This window comes from Macaca fascicularis, chromosome 6 (genome assembly GCF_037993035.2).
Source record: "Macaca fascicularis isolate 582-1 chromosome 6, T2T-MFA8v1.1".
NCBI classification, from domain to species: domain Eukaryota; kingdom Metazoa; phylum Chordata; class Mammalia; order Primates; family Cercopithecidae; genus Macaca; species Macaca fascicularis.
In genome coordinates this window covers 151,217,923-151,239,871 of record NC_088380.1, presented here as the reverse complement: position 1 = coordinate 151,239,871, position 21,949 = coordinate 151,217,923, and the positions used below count along the sequence as shown (strand labels likewise).

The 21,949-nt window shown below is 35.4% G+C and overlaps 1 long non-coding RNA gene across 1 annotated transcript in view; it reads left to right on the top strand.

The window, feature by feature from the left end:
* The window catches only part of LOC135971152 (uncharacterized), a 66,883-nt gene extending 45,287 nt beyond the window's left edge, over nucleotides 1-21,596 (top strand). The window contains exons 2-3 of the long non-coding RNA XR_010587229.1: nucleotides 17,480-17,693; nucleotides 19,453-21,596. This is a non-coding gene — a long non-coding RNA (uncharacterized lncRNA). The remainder of the gene's footprint in view (nucleotides 1-17,479; nucleotides 17,694-19,452) is intronic.
* The last annotated feature ends 353 nt before the right edge of the window (nucleotides 21,597-21,949 follow it).

Genomic DNA, 21,949 nt, shown 5'->3' with positions numbered 1-21,949 from the left:
ATACTTAACAGAGAAAAATTAAATTAAAAAAGACACAGCCCAATCAAAAATAAATTCAAGAAATAGTCTACCCAAATGAGGAAGAACCAGAAAAGTAATTCGGTAATATGACGAAATAGGGTTCTATAACATCCCCCAAAAAATCACACTACTACTCCAGCAATGGATCCAAACCAAGAAAAAAAAAATCTCTGAATTTCCAGATAAACAGTTCACAAAGTTGATTATTAAGCTATTCAAGGAGATACCAGAAAAAGTAAAAAAAAAAAAAAAAAGTGAGGGGGAAAATGGAACCAAGTTGGAAAACACTCTTCAGGATATCATCCAGGAGAACTTCCCCAACCTAGTAGGGCAGGCCAACATTCAAATCCAGGAAATACAGAGAACGCCACAAAGATACTCCTCGAGAAGAGCAACTCCAAGACACATCATTGCCAGATTCACCAAAGTTGAAATGAAGGAAAAAATCTTAAGGGCAGCCAGAGAGAAAGGTCGGGTTACCCACAAAGGGAAGCCCATCAGACTAACAGCAGATCTCTCGGCAGAAACTCTCCAAGCCAGAAGAGAGTGGGGGCCATTATTCAACATTCTTAAAGAAAAGAATTTTCAACCCAGAATTTCATATCCAGCCAAACTAAGTTTCATAAGTGAAGGAGAAATAAAATCCTTTACAGATAAGCAAATGCTTAGAGATTTTGTCACCACTAGGCCTGCCTTACAAGACACCCTGAAGGAAGCACTAAACATGGAAAGGAACAACCGGTACCAGCCATTGCAAAAACATGCCAAAATGTAAAGACCATCGATGCTAGGAAGAAACTGCATCAACTAACGAGCAAAATAACCAGTTAATATCATAATGGCAGGATCAAGTTCACACATAACAATCTTAACCTTAAATGTAAATGGACTAAATGCTCCAATTAAAAGACACAGACTGGCAAACTGGATCAAGAGTCAAGACCCATCAGTCTGCTGTATTCAGGAGACCCATCTCACACGCAGAGACATACATAGGCTCAAAATAAAGGGATGGAGGAAGATTTACCAAGCAAATGGAGAACAAAAAAAAAGCGGGGGTTGCAATACTAGTCTCTGATAAAACAGACTTTAAACCATCAAAGATCAAAAGAGACAAAGAAGGCCATTACATAATAGTAAAGGGATCAATTCAACAGGAAGAGCTAACTATCCTAAATATATATGCACCCAATACAGGAGCACCCAGATTCATCAAGCAAGTCCTTAGAGACTTACAAAGAGACTTAGACTCCCATACAATAATAATGGGAGACTTCAACACTCCACTGTCAACATTAGACAGATCAACGAGACAGAAAGTTAACAAGGATATCCAGGAATTGAACTCATCTCTGCAGCAAGCAGACCTAATAGACATCTATAGAACTCTCCACCCCAAATCAACAGAATACACATTCTTCTCTGCACCACATCGTACTTACTCCAAAATCGACCATGTAATTGGAAGTAAAGCACTCCTCAGCAAATGTACAAGAACAGAAATTATAACAAACTGTCTCTCAGACCACAGTGCAATCAAACTAGAACTCAGGACTAAGAAACTCAATCAAAACCGCTCAACTACATGGAAACTGAACAACCTGCTCCTGAATGACTACTGGCTACATAACGAAATGAAGGCAGAAATAAAGATGTTCTTTGAAACCAATGAGAACAAAGATACAACATACCAGAATCTCTGGGACACATTTAAAGCAGTGTGTAGAGGGAAATTTATAGCACTAAATGCCCACAAGAGAAAGCAGGAAAGATTTAAAATTCACACTCTAACATCGCAATTAAAAGAACTAGAGAAGCAAGAGCAAACACATTCGAAAGCTAGCAGAAGGCAAGAAATAACTAAGATCAGAGCAGAACTGAAGGAGATAGAGACACAAAAAACTCTCCAAAAAATCAATGAATCCAGGAGTTGGTTTTTTGAAAATATCAACAAAATTGACAGACCACTAGCAAGACTAATAAAGAAGAAAAGAGAGAAGAATCAAATCAACGCAATTAAAAATGCTAAAGGGGATATCACCACCGACCCCACAGAAATACAAACTACCATCAGAGAATACTATAAACACCTCTACGCAAATAAACTGGAAAATCTAGAAGAAATGGATAATCTAGAAGAAAGACTAAACCAGGAAGAAGTTGAATCCCTGAATAGACCAATAGCAGGCTCTGAAATTGAGGCAATAATTAATAGCCTACCAACCAAAAAAAGTCCAGGACCAGGTGGATTCACAGCTGAATTCTACCAGAGGTACAAGGAGGAGTTGGTACCATTCCTTCTGAAACTATTCCAATCAATAGAAAAAGAGGGAACCCTCCCTAACTCATTTTATGAGGCCAACATCATCCTGATACCAAAGCCTGGCAGAGACACAACAAAGAAAGAGAATTTTAGACCAATATCCCTGATGAACATCAATGCAAAAATCCTCAATAAAATACTGGCAAACCGGATTCAGCAACACATCAAAAAGCTTATCCACCATGATCAAGTGGGCTTCATCCCTGGGATGCAAGGCTGGTTCAACATTCGCAAATCAATAAACATAATCCAGCATATAAACAGAACCAAAGACAAGAACCACATGATTATCTCAATAGATGCAGAAAAGGCTTTTGACAAAATTCAACAGCCCTTCATGCTAAAAACGCTCAATAAATTCGGTATTGATGGAACATACCTCAAAACAATAAGAGCTATTTATGACAAACCCACAGCCAATATCATACTGAATGGGCAAAAACTGGAAAAATTCCCTTTGAAAACTGGCACAAGACAGGGATGCCCTCTCTCACCACTCCTATTCAACATAGTGTTGGAAGTTCTGGCTAGGGCAATCAGGCAAGAGAAAGAAATCAAGGGTATTCAGTTAGGAAAAGAAGAAGTCAAATTGTCCCTGTTTGCAGATGGCATGATTGTATATTTAGAAAACCCCATTGTCTCAGCCCAAAATCTCCTTAAGCTGATAAGCAACTTCAGCAAAGTCTCAGGATACAAAATTAATGTGCAAAAATCACAAGCATTCTTATACACCAGTAACAGACAAACAGAGAGCCAAATCACGAATGAACTTCCATTCACAATTGCTTCAAAGAGAATCAAATACCTAGGAATCCAACTTACAAGGGATGTAAAGGACCTCTTCAAGGAGAACTACAAACCACTGCTCAGTGAAATCAAAGAGGACACAAACAAATGGAAGAACATACCATGCTCATGGATAGGAAGAATCAATATCGTGAAAATGGCCATACTGCCCAAGGTAATTTATAGATTCAATGCCATCCCCATCAAGCTACCAATCAGTTTCTTCACAGAATTGGAAAAAACTGCTTTAAAGTTCATATGGAACCAAAAAAGAGCCCGCATCTCCAAGACAATCCTAAGTCAAAAGAACAAAGCTGGAGGCATCACACTACCTGACTTCAAACTATACTACAAGGCTACAGTAACCAAAACAGCATGGTACTGGTACCAAAACAGAGATATAGACCAATGAAACAGAACAGAGTCCCCAGAAATAATACCACACATCTACAGCCAACTGATCTTTGACAAACCTGAGAGAAACAAGAAATGGGGAAAGGATTCCCTATTTAATAAATGGTGCTGGGAAAATTGGCTAGCCATAAGTAGAAAGCTGAAACTGGATCCTTTCCTTACTCCTTATACGAAAATTAATTCAAGATGGATTAGAGACTTAAATGTTAGACCTAATACCATAAAAATCCTAGAGGAAAACCTAGGTAGTACCATTCAGGACATAGGCATGGGCAAAGACTTCATGTCTAAAACACCAAAAGCAATGGCAGCAAAAGCCAAAATTGACAAATGGGATCTCATTAAACTAAAGAGCTTCTGCACAGCAAAACAAACTACCATCAGGGTGAACAGGCAACCTACAGAATGGGAGAAAATTTTTGCAATCTGCTCATCTGACAAAGGGCTAATATCCAGAACCTACAAAGAACTCAAACAAATTTACAAGAAAAAAAACAAACAACCCCATCAAAAAGTGGGCAAAGGATATGAACAGACATTTCTCAAAAGAAGACATTCATACAGCCAACAGACACATGAAAAAATGCTCATCATCACTGGCCATCAGAGAAATGCAAATCAAAACCACAATGAGATACCATCTCACACCAGTTAGAATGGCAATCATTAAAAAGTCAGGAAACAACAGGTGCTGGAGAGGATGTGGAGAAATAGGAACACTTTTACACTGTTGGTGGGATTGTAAACTAGTTCAACCATTATGGAAAACAGTATGGCGATTTCTCAAGGATCTAGAACTAGATGTACCATATGACCCAGCCATCCCATTACTGGGTATATACCCAAAGGATTATAAATTATGCTGCTATAAAGACACATGCACACGTATGTTTATTGCAGCACTATTCACAATAGCAAAGACTTGGAATCAACCCAAATGTCCATCAGTGACAGATTGGATTAAGAAAATGTGGCACATATACACCATGGAATACTATGCAGCCATCAAAAAGGATGAGTTTGTGTCCTTTGTAGGGACATGGATGCAGCTGGAAACCATCATTCTTAGCAAACTATCACAAGAACAGAAAACCAAACACCACATGTTCTCACTCATAGGTGGGAACTGAACAATGCGATCACTTGGACTCAGGAAGGGGAACATCACACACCGGGGCCTATCATGGGGAGGGGGGAGGGGGAAGGGATTGCATTGGGAGTTATACCTGATGTAAATGACGAGTTGATGGGTGCTGACGAGTTGATGGGTGCAGCACACCAACATGGCACAAGTATACATATGTAACAAACCTGCACGTTATCCACATGTACCCTAGAACTTAAAGTATAATAATAATAATAAAAAAAGACAAAGAGGGACATTATGTAATGATAAAAGAATTAGTCCAACAGGAAAATAGAAATCCTAGAGAAATAGAAATCCTAAATACATAGGAACCTAAAACTGGAGCTCCCAGATTTATAAAACAATTACTACCAGACTTAAGAAATGAGATAGATGGCAACACAATAGTAGTGGGGAATTTCAATGCTCCACTGACATTACTAGACAGGTCATCAAGATAGAAAGTCAACAAAGAAAGAATGGACTTAAACCAGAAGCTAGAACAAATAGACTTAACAGATATTTCCATAAAATTCTAACCAACAGCTGCAGAATATACATTCTTTTCATCAGCACTTGGAACATTCTCTAAGATATACCATATGATACACCACAAAACAAGTCTTGATAAATTTTAAAAAAATCAAAATTATATTAAGTATCCTCTCAGACCAGAGTGGAATAAAACTGGAAGTTAACTTCAAAAAGAACCCTCATAACTATAAAAATATATGAAAATTAAATAAACTGCTCCTGAATGACCATTGGGTCAACAATGAAATCAAGATGGAAGTTAAAAATACTTTGAACTGAATGACAATAGTGATACAACTTATCAAAACCCCTCAGATACAGTGAAAGCTGTGCTAAGAGGAAAGCTTATAGCATTAAATGCCTACATCAAAAAGTCTGAAAGACCAAAAATAGACAATGTAACATCACACCTCAAAAAAACGAGAGAAACAAGAACAAACCAAACCCAAATCCAGCACAAGTAAAGAAACGACAAACAGTAGAGCAGGACTAAATGAAATTCAAACAAAAAAATACAAAAGATAAATGAAACAAAAAGTGAGTTCTTTGAAAAGATAAACAAAACAGACCATTAGTGAGATTAACCAAAAAAAAGAGAGAGAGAGAATCCAAATAAGCTCAGTTAGAAATGAAACAGGAGAAATTACACCTGATATCACACAAATACAAAAGATCATTCAAGACTAGCTATTATGAACACCTTTGTGCATACAAAACTAGAAAATCTAGGAGGCATGGATAAAATCCTGGAAATATGCAACCCTTCTAGATAATCAGGAAGAAATAGAAACTCTGAACAGACCAATAACAAGTAGTGAGATTGAAACAGTAATTTAAAAATTGCCAAAAAAAAAAAAAAAAAAAGCCAGGACCAGATAGATTCACAGTTAAATTTTGTCAGGCATTCAAAGAAGAATTGGTACCATTCCTACTGAAACTATTTCAAAAGACAGAGAAAGAGGGAATCCTCCATAAATCATTCTATGAAAAAAGTATCACCCTAATACCAAAATGAGGAAAGGATGTAACAAGAAAAGAAAACTATAGACCAGTATCCCTGATGAACATAGATGCAAAAATCCTGAACAAAATACTAGCTAATCAAATTCAACAGCATATCAAAAGTGATAAGACATCATGATCAATTGGGTTTCATACAAGGGATGCAGGGATCATTTAACATAGGCAAGTCAATAAATGTGATATATCACATAAATAGAATTAAAAATTATATGATCATTTCAATAGATGTGGAAAAAGCATTTGATAAAATTCAGCATCTCTTTATGATCAAAACCCTCAGCAAAATCTGCATAGAAGGGATATACCTCAAAGTAATAAAAGTCATCTATGATAAACCCACAGCCAATATTATACTGAATAGGGAAAATTTGAAAGCATTTTCTCTGAGAACTGGAACAAGACAAGGATGCCCACTTTCACCGCTTCTATTCAGTGTTGTACTATAAGACCTAGCCAGAGCAATCAAGAGAAAGAAATAAAATACATCCAAATCAGAGAAGAAGAAGTCAAACTGTCACTGTTCACCAATGATATTATTGTATACCTAGCAAACCCTAAAGATTCATTCAAAAAGCTCCTAGATATGATAAATGAATTCAGTAAAGTTTCAGGATACAAAATCTATGTACACAAATCAGTAATATTGCTATAAACTAACAAAGACTAACCTAAGAATCAAATCAAGAACTCAACTTTTTAAATAACTGCAAAAAAAAAATAAAATACTGAAAAATATACTCAACCAAAGAGGTGAAAGATCTCTACAAGAAAGACTACAAAACACTGCTAAGAAAAATCACAGATGACACAAACAAATGGAAACACATCCCATGCTCATGGACGGGTAGAATCAATGTTGTAAAAATGATCATATTGCCAAAAACAATATATAGATTAAATGTAATTTTCATTAAAATACCCATCATAGTTTTTCACAAAACTAGAAAAAAAATCCTAAAATTCATATGGAATCAAAAAAGAGCCCACATACCTAAAGCAAGAATAAGCAAAAATAACAAATATAGAGGTATCACATTAGCTGACTTCAAACTATAAACAAGTTTGTAGTTACCAAAACAGCATGGTACTGGTATAAATTTGGCAAGTAGACCAGTGGAAAAGAATAGAGAATCCATAAATAAAGCCAAATAATTTACAGCCAACTGACTTTTGACCCAGCAAACAAAAACATAAACTGGGGAACGGACATCCTACTCAAGAAATTGTGATGAGCTAATTGGCAAGTCACATGTATAAGAATGAAACTGGATACTCATCTCTCACCTTATACAAAAATTAACTCAAGATGGATCAAAGACTTAAATCTGAGGCCTGAAATCATAAACATCCTAGAAGATAACACTGGAAAAACTCTTCTGTACATTGGCTTAGGCAATTAATTCATGTCCATGAACCCAAAATCAAATGTAACCAAAACAAAGATAAATAAATGGGAATTAATTACACTAAAAATCTTCTGCACAGTGAAAGAAATAATCAGCAGAGTAAACAGATAACCCACAGAATGGGATAAAATAACCACAGACTATTCATCTGACAAAGGACTAATATCCAGAATCTACAAGGAACTCAAACAAATCAGCAAGAAAAAAACAATCACATCAAAAAGTTAATGAAGGACATGAATAGACAATTCTCATAAGAAGATATACAAATGACCAACTAATATGAAAAATGCTTAACATACCAATTATCAAGGCAATGTGAATTAAAACCACAATGAGATACAACCTTACTCCTGCAAGAATAGTTGTAACTTAAAAATCAAAAAATAATAGATCCTATAGTGGATGTGGTAAAAAGCAACACTTTTACACTGCTGGTGGGAATATAAACTAGTACAATCATTATGGAAAACAGTATGAAGATTCCTTAAAGGATTAAAAGTACAACTACAATTCAGTCCGGAAATCTCACTACTAGGTATTTATCCAAAAGAAAATAAGTCATTCCATGAAGAAGGCACTTGTATACACATGTTTATAGTAGCACAATTTGCAATTGCAAAAATATAGCCCCAACCTTGGTGCCCATAAACCAACAAGTGGATAAAGAAAATGTGTTATATATTCACCATGGAATACTACTCAAGCATAAAAAGGAACAAAATAATGGCATTTGCAGCAACCTGTATGAAGTTGGAGACCATTATTCTAAGTGAAGTAATTCAGGAATGGAAAACCAAATATTGTACATTTTCACTTATAAGTGGGAGCTATGCTACGAGGATGCAAAGGCATAAGGAGGATATAATAGACTTTGGGAACTTGAAGGGAAGGGAGATAGGAGGATAAGCGATAAAAGACTACACATTGGGTACAGTGTACATTGCTCAGGTGACAGGTTCACCAAAATCTCAGAAATCACTACTAAAGAACTTATCTGACCCAACAATAATCACTTGTTCCCCAAAAACTATTGAAATAAAAAAAGATAAAAATGAAAATAAAATGTAATAAAATAACAGTTGAAAATAAATAGCAAATAATAAAATAACATGAATGTCACTTTAGCTTGTTTTGTCTTTTTAAACTTTGTGTTTATATTTTTAATACAAAATTTTATTTTTATATTAATTTTATTTTTTAAGTTCCGGGATACATGTGCAGAATGTGCAGGTTGGTAACATAGATAAACACGAGCCATGATGGTTTGCTGCACCTATCAAACCATCACCTAGGTATTAAGCCCTGTATGCATTACCTCTTTTTCCTAATGCTCTTCTCCTACTCCACCCTTCCCAAACAGGCCCCAGTGTGTGTTGTTTCTCTCCCCATGTCTAAGTGTTCTCACTGTTCACTTACAAGTGAAAACATACAATATTTGTTTTTCTGTTTCTGCATTGGTTTACAGAGGATAATGGGATAATGGCTTTAGTTTAAAGAGGATAATGGCTTCCAGCTTCATCCATGTCCCTGCAAAGGACATGATCTCATTCCTTTTTATGGCTGCATGCTATTCCATGGTGTATATGTACCACATTTTCTTTATCCAGTCTATCATTTATGGGCATTTGGGTTGATTTCATGTCTTTGCTATTGTTAAGAGTACTGCAGTGAACTGATAAAATCCACAGCGGGTACTCAATAAATGATAATTTTATGACATATCAAGTGGTTTTTACAAAATCTCAGTAGATATGCTAGTACATTAGTGACCATCTAATGTAGAGGGGTCATGTTAAGTTAGCAGGTCCACGGCCTTTAGTTCAGATTTCAACAGCCTATGACCAGGAGAGAGAGGATCTTATGATTCAAAGCATATAGATTTATTTCTAGGAAATCATCTGGGGCTTTCTTGGTCAGGAGTTACAAATCAATACAGGCTCTCAGAGCATCATGTTTATTTCACATGTTTAGCACTAAATTGCCATATTAAAAACAGAGTTTCCTGATAATTGCTGTCCTAAAGGTGAACAAAGTTTGGCAGGTTACTTATAATATCCCTTCTGACTGAGAAGCCCTGACATTGTTTAACTCTTGGATGACCTTCCTTGTAGTTTCAATGAACAGATTGATGCCCAGTGTGATAGGCCTCCCATTAATTAAAAGACTGATGTTCAAGGAGATAAGAACAAGGGTTGCGCACATGTTAGTCCTTGGGAAAATGGTAAGAAGAGAGGGAAACGGGGCGGGGGAGAGAGAATTGAGGGCAGAAATTACAGAAGTAAAGTAAATAATACTTGTGAAGAATATTGGTTATCTCTTGGTTTCAGAACTTGTTAGCTTGCTATGTGTGTTTCTGTAACATTTCCTAGTTGGATGGGTATCAGTTCAGAAAATGGAACTGAGATATTGATAGCATTCAGCTCTTTTGCCCCTTTGGGAGTAAGAAGAGGGCAGGGAGATATTGTATTAAAAATGTAGAAGAAGAGAATTGGGAAGAGAGGAAAAGTAGAGGGGAGGCTTGGAGTGGCCTTACAGTTCCCTCTGTACATGCTGTCCTCTAGCACGCTGAGGATTTCATAGGACACTCTCAGTAGTGCAGTTACTCTCAAAAACTATCTAGACATTATTATTGCAGAGGAAAATAATCTCTCTTCAAGGGAATTATTTTTGTCCATTTATTGAGCATAACTGTAACAGAAAACTTAGAGAAAGAATATTATCAGCTAAGCTAAAGCTGTTCAATTTGCTTGGTCATTAAACATCTGCCTATTTGTCACTAAACAATCTGCCAATAGACTGAGGGGAGAGTATGCCTTTCAGGTTTTCCCATCGTAAAAACATAGTATAACACTCTATACAAAGGGTTGCTAAAAATTTATACCAAAAAATTGAACACTTATTATATGGCAGATATATGATAAAAGTTAAGAAACTGACAGTGTTAAGAGCTTCACATTTATTATCTCAATCATTATCATATAACCCAATGAAATAATAATTATTTTCCCAATTTTATCAATAAGGATACTATGCCATATAGGTCACAAATTGTAGAGCAATATTGGAATCTGATTCCATCATCCAAGCCTTTAAGCACTGTGTAGAAAGGTAGGCTTCATGGCCAAGAAAGAGGTTTAAAGTTGGGGTCAGGCAAAGAAGGCCTTGACTATCAGAATAAGAAGTCTGTACTTTATTATCTAAACATTTGAGAATCGTTAAAGGTTTTGATCAAAGATGTGACATCAGTAAAATAATTTTCTAGGAGGATAAATATGAGTGAATTGTACAGAAGGGATGAAAAGGAGAAGGAAGGGACATTCAAAAAATTATTAAATCTATCATATATAGAACACCTGCTATGTAAGTGACACATATCATCTAATTTGATACAAGATATACAGCATGGAATAAAGCAAAGGAAATGGGATTCAAGCTAAGTAGACAAGTATACATAATATACAACAAATAGAATCAGGAGAATTAGCAACTGATTAGCAATAGAAATCAGAGTGTGACTCCCAGAATGTTCTCAAATAGACTTGTGATAGCTCATTCTTCTTACCTATAACATGAAGAAAAGTGTGATTATGGCAAGACTCAAAGGCACTGGGAAAACAGGGCACCAAGCTGTAAAATAATCAGCCTTGTTTGCTGCCAAGAATCATCATGCAGGGAAACTAGTGCTATGGGTCAACCATGGCCAGATATATTATACAGGCTCAATCAAATTCACTTAAAGCATATGGTTTTAGCCTACACTTCATCAGTGAGTGAATAGCATTTGTTGAGAGCTAATAATGTGCACAGCTCTAAACCTGCTGCTGTATATCTTCTAATAGAATATCCAGAAAGTAGAAAGTATCACATCTCTATTGTGAAAAAATATATATATTTAATAATTTATATAGTGCCATGAGAATATCTATATAAAACTTCAGAGCTTACCTCAAATTCCCTCAAAGAGATTCTTTTTTCTTGGATCTGCACATGAATTTCACAGCACTGGGGCTTTGAACAAAAATGTTCAAAATTCCAAAACTTCATGAATAGCTTTGATGTAAAATATTTTTGAAGCCCACTGAGCTGAATATATTAAAAGATTTCATTTAGCATTTCCATTTTAGGGTTGATCCTAATTTACAGGAAATACTGGCATTATGCCAGTCTCTCAAAATTAAATTTTCTACTAATTGTTTTCTTAGCCTACAAGATCTTCAGTACCAGCTCTTCCCATTGTAGTGCATAGCTTCCCATCTACAACTCTTTATAAGGACTGAAAATATGGAAAGCAAGATGTATTTTAAGTGGAAAATTCAAATGTGAACTACGAGTTAGAAGAAGACATGTATTGGGTAAGGGATCAGGGATCAGATCAGTTACAGCAGGAATTGAGTTGACTGGCATAATTACAGAGAAGGGTGATAAGAATATGGCACAAAGTAGGGAATTTTCTATGTATTAACTATGAATGACTATTAATTATACTCTGGGAGTGAATACTTAATATTTAAATATTATATCCAGAGAGTCTGTGACCATTTGTGATTCTGAAGACATAAAAAACTGGTTCAATAATGCAATGTTATTTCTGACGTTCAACAAGATAGTTAATTTTAAATAGGTCAAATATCAGTGAGAAAATACACAACATGTACTGAGTATAAAAGTGCTTAATAAGTTGAGTCCTGACACTTAGTAAAATTTATATGTCCTGTGTTTCATGTATCTCTCACCACTAATGTAGGAAAATTGTAGCTATACTGGTTGTTGTATATACAAATTTAAATAAGGCAAGTATTTTCTTTCAAGAGAAAAGGGGGTTATGGGTTTAGGTGTGGGTAGTAAATAAACTTATTCAGTGCTGTATTGTGAAAGTTGGTATTCAGAATGTGCTAGGGAAGCACACAGAAAGAATATAAAATCACATTTGGGAGATCAAGGATTTTTCCCAGAGGGTTTTAAGGGACCAGAAGAATCAAAGAGTTGGAGACAGACAGCCATGCAAAACAGAGGAAGCTTCATGGTTTTGATGGCTATTGACTTTTGGAATAAAGTAAATTCAACTACATGAAGGCATTCTAAACTCTGAAAGTGACTCTCAATTTGATGTTTTTTAGACACCCTCTCCTGCCTTCAAGATAATCTAGGCATGCTTTCAAGAATAACACACTGTTACACAAACAGAAGAGCTCTCCTTACTTCTTAATCTAAAAGAGCTGGCCCCTGCTCCCATCACAGTCACTCTCTATTACCTTTTTCCATTTCATTTTTATAGCACATATAACTTTCTGTGCATCGTTCACTTTGTATTGTCTATGCCCACTAAAATACAAGTCCCAAGGAGTAAGAACCAAGCATATCTTGTCTATCTCTATATCCCCAGTGTCTGAAACAGTCTGTGTCATATAGAAGATGCTCATTAGACACTTTACAAATAAAGGAATGGCTGCCTTCTGTGCAAAAGTTAGAAACATCTGGCATACTTCTGCCCTGGCATTTTTAGTAGCATATTAATTGACTGTATTCCTTGATTTTTGAATGAATATTGAGTCATAAAACAACATCAAAGCATCTATTCTGAATGGTACTAGACTTTATTGTAGTGCCAGTATTTGACAAAATATAATCACTGTCACTGTGTTAGTTTTATGCTAGAAGTCTACATATTTCTCACAAGGATTGCAAGTTTCAATTAATGACTTTTGTACTATACATTTTAAATGCTTACCTACCTTATACAAGAACAAATAATACAAATGAAAATGAACTCAATTTACTTGGTATTTGTGGGTACTTATTATATGACAAAGCTTTTGAATAAAGAGAGTTATTAGTAATTACGATTTCAGGGCTGTTTATAAAGTTAATCTATCTTTCTGGAAGACTCATAATTAAAATGCCTTTCCATTTGGAAACCTGCTTCACGGTGCAAGAATAAGTTAGAAACTCAGTAAAGTAATCTTCAATTTTAAATTTTCCAAAGGTGTTCTCGTCTTCCTATGTGCTATTTCAGTGGTAATAATGATAAAATTCACTAAAATGACTACAATATATCAAGACTCACAGCAGATCTGGATCTGTGTATATGCAACATCCCTAAAATTATCATTAAAATTTCATCAGTTGATAGTATGATTATCCTCATTTTGCTACAAGAAGACTGAGGCTTATAAAAGTTTGTTATGAAAAGTCTTAGAGGTATTAGGGTCAGGGCTTGTAACTATCTGACCATAAAAGCAAAGCTTCCAGTCACTACACCATATGGACTTAATAGTCTAGCTTTTTTTTTTTTTTTCTTTTCAAATGAGCAATCTATTTATTTGGTTCTTACCTAGCTGCTTTATAATTCATATTAACTTCTGTTCTTGAGTACAGCTTATCTGTTTATCCGTCTTATCACAGACTTAAATGCACAAAAAAATCAGTGATAAATTTATTTATATTGAACTAGTATCTTACTTTCATGCATAAGTTTCCTATGGGGACCACTGATGACCACAGAGTAAAAATAAAAATAATCAGACATCACAAGTATTGTGTTTCATCACAATTAAAGATCAGAAGTTCTACTCAGAACTCTTGTCTTGATTTTTGTTAACCAGCAGTTGCTATTATACTCCATATTTAATGAGTGGGTTAATTTGAGGTAGTGTAATATCTTTTCTTGTAGCTGTTAAAGCACCATCTCAGATAAGTTGGAAGTATTTTGTTAATCCACCTAACACATTTTCCTACTTGCCCTCTTCCCAGGTTCCAGTGATACCTCATACAAATAATGGCTTTAAGTGATGGCGAGATCAATAATCCCTGACTGATCTGGCTTTTTAGCTCAAACTTAATTGTTAAAGTGACCATTTATGGATAATAAAAAGCTCAAGGCGTCAGCCCTCCACAGACCTGGGTTCAGTTGGTGGCCCTGCCTCTTCACATATATGTACTAGGAAAACTGGCTTATTCTTCTTAATCTTCAATTTCCTCCTCTACTTAAAAAAAAAAAAAAAGTACTCCATGTACTTCTTAAGGTATTTTTTTATTAGACATCATACAAGCACAATGCTGGATGTGAAACAGGCACTCAAAAAAATGGTAACATACTTTGCTGACATAAGAACAATCTCAATATTATGGTAAAATTTCTTCCATCACCATAACCACGGAGTTAGCCCACATGAACTACTACAGGGTAGTAAAAGGACTGGCAAAAGTTGAGGACCCAAATTTTGTTTATGTTCCTGGCATACCCTGATTTCTCCCCTATCCAGCACAGTTGCTCCAGCTATGAAATTTAGTCTCCCTGGAACTACCTCCTGTTGTCTAGGCACAAATTTCACTGAAGGACATCAGAAAGCCAGTCAAGGGAAAGCTCTTTTCCTTGTACTTTGAATCATGTATTAATTAACTCATCCATTTTTGGCATTAAGGATCTAGGAAACTCACATATAACCAATACTGATGAAGAAGTATAGATGGTTAAATCAAAGATCTATGTATTAGTGCAAGTAGCTACTTGACTAGTTAGTGATTAGTGGGAGGTAGTGCCAAATTTGAGCATCAATACACCTAGAATTCCCAGTGTTCTCCGATGGGTACAGCTTACTCAAAAACCACCCAGTCAGCATGTGTATATTGTTTCCTTAGAGAATGATAATATGATTGTATGTTGTTTTCTTTTGGTGGTATTACAACTTGGACTATTCAGTTGCATGAAGTTTCTTCATTTTTTTAAAAAAAGAAAACTTCAAACAAATCTTAATGAGAGTTTAAAAATAAAACTTAAAAAAGAAATCTCCCTAGGGCATATCCCATGTAGAAACAAAAGTGGAAAAAAAATACTAAGACATTTTAAATCAGCTTTCCTTAAATGATTCAAGCAACTCATGTCCATTTATTTTAATCACTACTTTCCTTTCAAACAAATATTGGCCAACACTACTATCTCCACTAAAGCAGGGAGCATTATCTGGTTTTGCACTCTGCACTGCATTTAGCAGAGCCAATGAATCAGAAAGAGGTTAGTGACTGGGCTTTACATATGTAAATATAGCAACTTTTTTCAGTTCTTCAACAAAGTCTCTACCTCTGCTCCTAGATCCAAAATGCTGCATGAAAACTTGATCAAAACCCAAAAGCTTGGCCGGGCGCAGTGGCTCAAGCCTGTAATCCCAGCACTTTGGGAGGCCAAGACGGGCGGATCACGAGGTCAGAAGATCGAGACCATCCTGGCTAACACGGCGAAACCCCGTCTCTACTAAAAAATACAAAAAACTAGCCGGACGAGGTGGCGGGCGCCTGTAGTCCCAGCTACTCGGAAGGCTGAGGCAGGAGAATGGCGTAAACCCAGGAGGCGGAGCTTGCAGTGAGCTGAGATCCGGCCACTGCACTCCAGCCTGGGCGACAGAGCGAGACTCCGTCTCAAAAAAAAAAAAAAAAAAAAAAAAAACCCAAAAGCTCAAGTGACAGGGAAATCAGATGACCACGCTATGGTCAGGGGAAGAGTAGTTTTGCTCACAAATCAACAGCAGGCATTAAGTAGTGGCAATTCTTTCTCTTCAAAGTCAGATTAATGTTGTTAGCTGCTTACTCTCTAGTGGCTGCCTTTTTCATGGGCCAAGTAACTCATTGGAAAATTTATGGTTTATTCATTTTTGCATTTTTAGTTCAAGTAATCATCTAGGACACATACATGTTTCTATGCAATACAGGCATATGACCATATCAGACATACCTTGAATTAATGTGAAGTGTGGAGAACATACAAGCAATAGAAGCTGATCATTTCGAGGTCACTAACTCATGTACTTGTTTAAGCTTTAGCCGCTCCTGAAAGCCTTTCATTAAAGATGAGAATGCAAAGGCCTGACTTTACTCAACCAAAGGTGATGCCTCACAATATCTATTCCACATGGAGCTTCCAGTCAGAAATTACACTATAACACTAAATTCCAATGAAACACTAAATTCCAGTACGTTGACCTATTACAAAATTTGATTCAATCTTTTTTTTGTATCACTAATTTTAACACACTGCCCAAAATAGATGATTTTGTTGAATGAGTGAACGAATGTTACCCTTGGGAATTCTGAATAACTTGGATACATGGCATGTAGATTCATTCACAATTAAAATATAGACATTTTAAATCTCCAGTTTAATATATAGTTAACCTTTCAACAGCACAGGGTTTCAGTAACCCTAATGAGCCCCCTCACAGAGTTGAAAATACAGCAATTTCTGACTCAAAAATTTAACTACTAGTACCCTACTACTGACCAGATAACAAATATGGGATTAACACATACTTTTTATGTTATATGTATTATATACTGGATTCTTGAAAAACAGGAAGCCAATGAAAAGCAAATGTTATTAAGAAAATCAGAAAGAAGAGAAAATCTATTTACTCTTCATTAAGTGAAATTAAATCTTCATGAAGGTCTTCATCCTCATCATCTTGACTTTGAGTAGGTGGAGGAAAAAGAGGAAGGTGTGCTCTTGCTGTGTTCCCAAGGGTGGCAGAGGTAGAAGAAAAGCTGGTTAGAAGTGGAACTGTGCATTTCAAACCTGTGTTGTTCAAGGGTCAACTGTTCACATATAGATATTTAATATGTATAGTATTAAACAAAAATAAAATCGGCTTTTCATGAGCAGGGAGGATCATTAAACACTCATGGATCTTTTTAGTCCATACTTGCTAGGATGTTGTCTGCTTCAATGTCCTCCAACATAGAAGTTTAAATAATTATATCATAAAAAGAAAACAAAAGGAATGAAAGCAAGAAAAGACAGGAGGGAGGACAGGTAGAGGTAATGTAACCTTTCTCTCTCTTTTTCTTTTTAAACAGGTACCCTGCAACTGTTTAATAAAACCATCTACTTACAGTGATAAATTACTTGCAAATTATATCAACCCTAAATTGCCTTCCAAAGTTTCTAGCTGCTGATGGCAGCAATGTTTTATGGAGATTTAAACAAGGTAATTTGGCAAAGAAGCATCAACTCACACTTGTGCAGCCCTGAAATGACTATTTAGGTGGCAGAAAGTGCCTGAGAAATGAGGTAAATGTCTGGAATACCTAATTTGTTACTTTGTGTACTTGTGCTTCCTGAGTTGGCAGTAGCACAAAATGTTTAATGGTCAAAGATATTTAACCTTCATTACTGCTGGTGGGAGAATTCGTCTATATTATTTTGCGCTAAAGAAAAGAAGTGCTTCTATGCAGATGGCTTCTGACCTCAGTCTTCAGTAGGGCTTTTGCCATTGCTTTGTTTAATGCCATGTAAAAATAGTGACAAGAGAGAAGTGGGAAGGGAATACTTTAGTCTCTCCCTCTTTCTCTCTTACACACACACACCCCTCTTTTTCAGAGTGACGGCTTAATAAAAATTTAAATGTTGGCTTCAACTGAATCAAAGTTGAAACACAATCACATGACATTTTTGTTTTAAAGTGAGACATAGTCACTGCATTCATAAAATGCAAGAATTGTTATACTTAGAAATCAAATAGCACAAATGCTTGTTCTCTTTGCTGACCTGGGCTCTGTTTTGCTGGCCCAGTTTCTCCCATTTCTCCCATTTAACAAAGTATTTGGCTGAGACTCAAGTGAAGGAATTGAGCTTCAATAGCTTGATTCAGACCATGGCAATGACATATATGCATCTCTCTAAAAGTCTTTATCAACAAAACATTTGCAACAGTTCAGATTTCCTGGAAGACCTTCAAAAATAAGTGACTGCTTTCATCAGAAACCACCTGGCTTAGTACAGAAGAGGCGCTTTTCATGCTTGGGCATCTGGTGTGAAGACCAATAATCCCTAGGGAAGGTACCTGCCTGATACAGTAGGGACTGCTAGGTAGCAGCTTAGTAAACCAAAGCAAAAACTATTTGTGAAGATTGCTATTTTGACTGATAGTGTTGCAGAAATACAACAGAAACCCCAGAGATGTCCAGAACTCACAGATGTCCTAAATTGCTTAGTTTTATCAACCTCTTATATCTTATTTATTCATTAATTCATTCAATTAACAAATATTTCAGAGTGCCTCCTAGCACCATATATTTTGTGAGGCACTCTAATACAGTAGCTATCAGAAAGACAGAATCTCTGCTCATACAATTATGTTCTGGGGAAGGAAGTAAACAAATAAATAAAATTATTATATGTAATTATAAGTGCTATAAAGGAAAAACAATTGACTATGAGATACTCTGTAACCTAGGGTGAAGTGGGGCTACACAAGATAGACTGATCTAGGATGGATTTTATGAAGAGCTGAAGGGGCTACCTTTAAACTGTGACCTGAAGAATGAGAAGGCACCAGATAAACATATGCAAATAATCAGGGGAGGGAATTAACACTGGGTCGGGCTGAGGCAAGAGTATGTGCACAGATTTGAAGACCTTAAAGAAGGCTTGGAAATGGCAGCATGACATCAACTTAGAGAAATAGCCAAGGACATTATGTCATATTAAGGAGCCTAGTTTTTTTCTTTCCTCAAGAATCTTGAGAAAAAAGTAGGGCTTTAATTAAAACTCATTGATGACTAATGATTTTGAACACTTTTTCATGTATTTATTGGTCATCCACATATATTCTTTTGTTAAGTACACGTTTGAAATTTCCAGGTTTATTTTTTGTAATTTCATTGATTTGTAAGAGTTCTGCCTATATTCTAACATAAGTCTATTGATGAATTCATGTATTTTGAATATTCTTTCCCATTCCCATTTACAAATTCATTTTCTTAATAATATATTTTGAAGAGCAAACATTTTTAAATTATGCTCAACTTATCAATTTTATATTTTGTAGTTAGTGAATTTTGTCCCATTGTGTCCGGAATTGGTTCCTTCTGGTGAGTTCCTGGTCTCACTGACTTAAAGAATGAAGCCACAGACCCTCGTGGTGAGTGTTACAGTTCTTAAAGATGGTGTGTCCACAGTTTGTTCCTTCATATGTTCAGATGTGTCTGGAGTTTCTTCCTTCTGGTGGGTTCATGGTCTTGCTGACCTCAGGAGTGAAGCCGCAGACTTTCGTGGTGTTACAGTTCTTAAAGGTGGTGCATCCGGAATTGTTCATTCCTCCCGGTGGGTTCATGGTCTCACCGACTTCATGAGTGAAGCTGCAGACCTCGACAGTGACTGTTACAGCTCTTAAAGGTGGTGCAGACCCAAAGAGGAAGCAGCAACAAAATTAACTGCAAAGAGTGAAAGAACAAAGCTTCCACAGTGCGGAAAGGGACCCAAGAGGGTTGCAACCACCGGCTCCTGTAGCCTACTTTTATTCCCTTATTTGGCCCCACCCACATCCTGCTGATTGGTCCATTTCAGAGAGTGCTGATTGGTCCGTTTTACAGAGTGCTGATTGGTGCACTTACAATCCTTTAGCTAGACAAAAAAGTTCTCCAGGTCCCCTACCCGACGCAGAAGCCCAGCTGACTTCACCTCTCACTGTCACAGAAACCCTTAACTACACTGACATCACAAAGATATTCTCCACTTGCTTTGTTCTAAGTAGATTTGTATTCTAGATTTTATGTTTATATCTATGATCCACCTAAAATTAATTTTTATATGTGGGGTGAGGTAGAGCTCAACAATTTGTTCTTTTTTCCCTGCACTCCTATTTTCTATTGTGGTGTTACCTTTTGTTAAATTTCTTCTGTTAAAGAACTTCTGAGACTCCATTGAATTGACTTGGAACCTTGGTGAAAAAAATATTCATATATATTTGTGGTGAAAACAGTTTTTATTTGTCAACTTGAAAATAATTGAATTCAAAATAAAATAAAATAAAATAAATGAGTGATATCTTCAAAACTAAAAATCAACGACATATATGTCATCCTCTGTTAATCTGTTTGCCTTTCTTTATGCCAGTAACATGCTGAATTAATTAACAGCTTTTTAAGTCTTTAAAACAGGTAGTATAAGTTCTCCAACTCCTCTCCTTCTGTGAGATTGTGTTGCCTCTTCTACATACTTTTTATTCCTATATACATCTTACAGTCAGCTGGTCAATTTCTAAATATAAAGCTTGCTGGAATTTGGATTTGGGATTAAATTGATACCATAGTTAAATTTGGGAACAATTATCATTTTAGCAGCATAGAGTCTTTCAATCTACGAGCAGAGTATATCGCTCTAATTATTTGTTTTAATTTCTCTCAATAATGTATCAGTCTTGTACATATCATATGTATTTAAAGTTATATAGTTTTTTGATTTTATTAAAAATGTTTTATTCATTTTCCAATTGTTCAATTGTTCAAGTTAATATATAGTATTTTGAATTTCTATGTATTAACTCTGTATTAATGACTGCTAAAGTCACTCTTATCAGTGATGGAATTTTTATGTACATTCCATAGGAGTTTCTATGTGCACAATCATGTCAGCTGGGAATGAGAGAGGTTTTTCTTCTCTAACCTTTATAACTTTTATTTATTTTGCTTATCTTTTTAAACTAAGACTTCCAGGCAATATTGCATAGCAACTATCAGATGTTATATCCTTGCTTTGTCCAAAGTCTTAGAGAAAAATCATTCAAATTTTGTCATTAAAATAATGATAATTGGATTTTTTTCATAGATATCTTTTATTTTATTCAGACGATTTCCTTTTTGGTATATTTTAGTTTGCTAGATATTTTTAACATGAATTGGTATTAAATTTTGTCAAATGTTTTACCTGCTCTATTGAGATGTTCATATTTTATCTTTCATTATGTTAATGTGATAAATTGCATGCATTACTTTTTAAATTATAGAACAAAAAAGTCTGTGTTCCTGACAAAAATCCCATTTGGTCATGATCCTTTTAATATATTGCTGCATTTGATTGGTTAACACATTTCTAAAGATAGTAGGAAGATTTTGTTATTGTTAGTTTTTGTTTTTGTTGTTTATGAATTGAAATTGAATTACTATACAAAATAAAGAAAAACTGTTTTCTGTATCTTCTTGCATCAGTTTTGTTAAGTGTATTTGTCAAAAATTTGTCTCTTTCATCGTAGTTGTCAATTATTCACATGAAGTTGTTCATAATACCCATTATACTTTAGTATTTGTAGAATATAAGCATTTAAAGAAACAAATGTTTCTTAAATCATATCAAATATATTTTGATATGTTGTGGTTTATTTATCATTCAGTTTAAAATATTTTCTATTTTCCCTATGATTTATTTTGTGATTCATGTGTTATTTCAAGGATCTTCTCGATTTTTCAAATAATTGAGAATTTATCTTATTAGGATTGATTTTGAATTTATTATTTTTATGGCCTGAAACATAATCTTTATGATTTAAA